Source organism: Miscanthus floridulus, chromosome 13 (genome assembly GCF_019320115.1).
Source record: "Miscanthus floridulus cultivar M001 chromosome 13, ASM1932011v1, whole genome shotgun sequence".
NCBI classification, from domain to species: Eukaryota; Viridiplantae; Streptophyta; class Magnoliopsida; order Poales; family Poaceae; genus Miscanthus; species Miscanthus floridulus.
The window spans coordinates 72,924,154-72,927,232 of record NC_089592.1 but is presented as its reverse complement, the minus strand read 5'-3'; the positions used below and the strand labels follow the sequence as shown (position 1 = coordinate 72,927,232).

General features: G+C 45.3%; 1 non-coding gene across 1 annotated transcript; it reads left to right on the top strand.

Moving 5' to 3' along the window:
- The first annotated feature begins 1,857 nt into the window (after nucleotides 1-1,857).
- Nucleotides 1,858-1,994, top strand: LOC136502402 (small nucleolar RNA Z247). The gene has a single exon (XR_010770547.1). It is a non-coding gene; the product is annotated as a small nucleolar RNA Z247 (small nucleolar RNA).
- The last annotated feature ends 1,085 nt before the right edge of the window (nucleotides 1,995-3,079 follow it).

Genomic DNA, 3,079 nt, shown 5'->3' with positions numbered 1-3,079 from the left:
TTAATCTTGATTCGTGCAACGGAGGGGGATGCTAAGCAGCTTTAGGACATTCTGGATCTCTATGAGGGTGTGTTGGGTCAGATGATCAACAAGGCGAAATCAGCCATGCTTTTTAGTCGAAACACTAGTGTGCACAGATCAAGAAAGGGGAGGTCTGTGCCATGCTGCAAATTATGTAGGAAACAATGAATGAACGATATTTGGGACTCCTAGTATAGGTGGGTAAATCAAAGTTAAGCACCTTTGCTTATATCAAGGATAAGAATTTGGTAGCGCATTCAGGGATGGAAGGAAAAATTCTTGTCATGGGCTGGAAAGGAGATTCTCATCAAAGCGGTGGCTCAAGCAATCCCAACATATGCGATGGGGTGTTTTGATCTAACAAAGACTTTTTTTATCAAATTAGCTCAATGGTTTGCCGATACTAGTGGAATCAGCAGGGGGAAAGCATAAAATCCATTGGTTGCACCATGACACTCTGATGCGTTCGAAAAAGGAGGGGGTCTGGGCTTTAGGGATATCCATGCTTTCAATCTTGCTATGCTATCAAAACATGCCTAGAGACTTTGGGATAGGCCAGAGTCCCTTTGTGCACGTATTATGCGAGCAAAGTACTACAACAACTCCATGGTTTTGGATGTTAAGCCGAAGTCTGGCATGTCATATACATGGCGGAGTATTTTGAGAGGTGTTCAATTGATGAAAAAGGGAATGATATGGAGAGTGGGGGACGACAGCGGTTTGAAAATATGGAGTGACCCTTGGCTCCCGAGGGACCAATCTAGAAGGCCTATCACACCTAAGGGGACAAATCTGGTGACTGATGTAGATGAGGTGATCAACCCTGTGACTGGCGATTGGGATGTGGAGTTGGTTAAGAAGCTCTTTTGGGAAGAAGATCAACAAGTCATCTTGGCAATCCCTATGTTTGAAGGTCGAGATAATATCTTGGCCTGGCATTTTGACAAGCATGGCAAGTTTAGCGTCCGAAGCGCGTACAAGATATGCTAAGATGATTTTATCAAAAATAGTGATGGCAAGGCGGCTCAAGATGGTAGCTGTTAAGAATATCTAATAGGATCACATGACCATAATATTTGGTTGATTGATATCTCCTAAAGATTGGTTGTGCGCTCAGGCTTGGATTGCGGGTGAAGGCAAGTATCATGGCTTCGGTTAAATAGGATAGGTATCTCCTGATTGATGTAATCTAGAGTTACCAAAGTAGTTAGCTTCTTCTTGTTGTACAAGTTGTAACGCCACGCCAGGGGCTCTTTCTGGCTATATTAACACGAAGCCGTGAGCCTAAGAGGGCATCATGTTCTAACCATTTTCACATGGTAATCAGAGCTAGGTTAGTCTACAATATTCTTGATGGCTTCCTCTTTCGCGCTTCAACAATCATTCTCTCTGATCGGTTGTCCCGTCACCGAGAAGCTAGGCAAAGGGAATTTTCCCCTATGGAGCACCTAGGTGCTGTCTGCTCTTCGTGGTGCGCAGATAGCGCACTATCTCAAGCTCGACATTGTGGTGCCAGCAAGGCAGATCTCCAAGGCGACCGACAAGCCGACTGAGCTCATCCCCAACTCTGAGTATGAAACTTGGGTTGCGAAGGGCCAACAGATCATTAACTATCTACTCTCCAATATCTCTAAGGAGATCCAGGTGCAAGTCTCCAATTGCGCCACATCGGCCGAGATCTGGAAAGTGATCTCAGAGATGACGGCTTCCCAGTCTCGGGGCCGTATCATCAACATGTGCATGGCGTTGGCCACAACATAGAAGGGCTCGTCTACAATCGTTGACTACTTCAACAAGATGAAATCTCTTGCTGATGACATGGCGGCCACCAACAAACGTCTTGAAGATGAAGAGATCATCTCCTATTTACTAGCCAGACTTGACATGGATTTTAATCCAATTGTCTCGGTTATTGTGGTGCGCACGGAGCTGCTATCTTTGGGTGAGCTCTACACCCAGCTAGTGAGCTAGGAACAATGGATGGATCTCCTACACGGTGGATCCAGTTCATCTGCTAACATGGCTACACGTGGAGGCCGTGGCGGTTTCAACCGCGGTGGTGGTGGCCAAGGACACGGGCGCGACCGCAACCGTGGCAACAACAACAACAACAGTGGGAGCCCCTGGCAGAACTACAACGGTGATAAACCCATCTGCTAGCTCTACGGCAAGGAGGGCCACACCGGACTCCGCTGCTTCAAGCGGTTTGACGCTTCCTTCACCGGCCCACTAGAGCAATCCCGATCTACCTCCTCTGCATCATATGGGATCGACACCAACTGGTACACCGACACTAGTGCTATCGACCACTTCACGGGAGAGATGGAGAAGCTCACCGTGAGGGACAAGTACCATGGAAACGACAAGGTTCATGTGCTAATGGCACAGGTATGAGAATCAATCAAATTGGTTGAAGTTTTGTTCGTACCCCAAATCAAAATCTCGTCCTAAACAATGTTCTTTTATGTTCCTGATGCTAACAAAAGCCTTGCATCTATTCATCGTCTTACATCCGATAACCATGCTTTTATTGAATATCATCCCAACTATTTTTTGATTAAGGACCAAGCGACGAAAAAACCATCCTTAGAGGGGAATGCGAAGGCGGCCTCTACAAGTTGAAGTCTAGGCCGTTATCGAATAAAGGGGCGTTTGGTGCTGTCAAGTCTCTTTTGTCCAGGTGACATAGTCGTCTTGACCACCCTTCTTTTGTAGTCGTTCAACAAGTCCTTAGCAAAAATAGTATTCCCTTTGTTGCCGATTTGAATAAAGAAACTATTTCGATGCTTGTCAAAAGGGCAAAAGTCATCAGCTACCCTATCCTAGATCCACGAGTATCTCATTGAGTCCCTTAGAACTTGTGTTTTCTAATGTATGGGGTCCTACGCCCAATTCTGTTGGCAAAAACAGTTATTATGTTAGCTTCATAGATGATTTTAGCAAGTTTACATGGATTTATTTGCTTCGTCATAAATCTGAAGTTTTTCAAAAATTTCATGAATTCCAAGCTATGGTTGAACGCCAATTTGATAGAAAAATTCTCGCTATGCAAACTGAC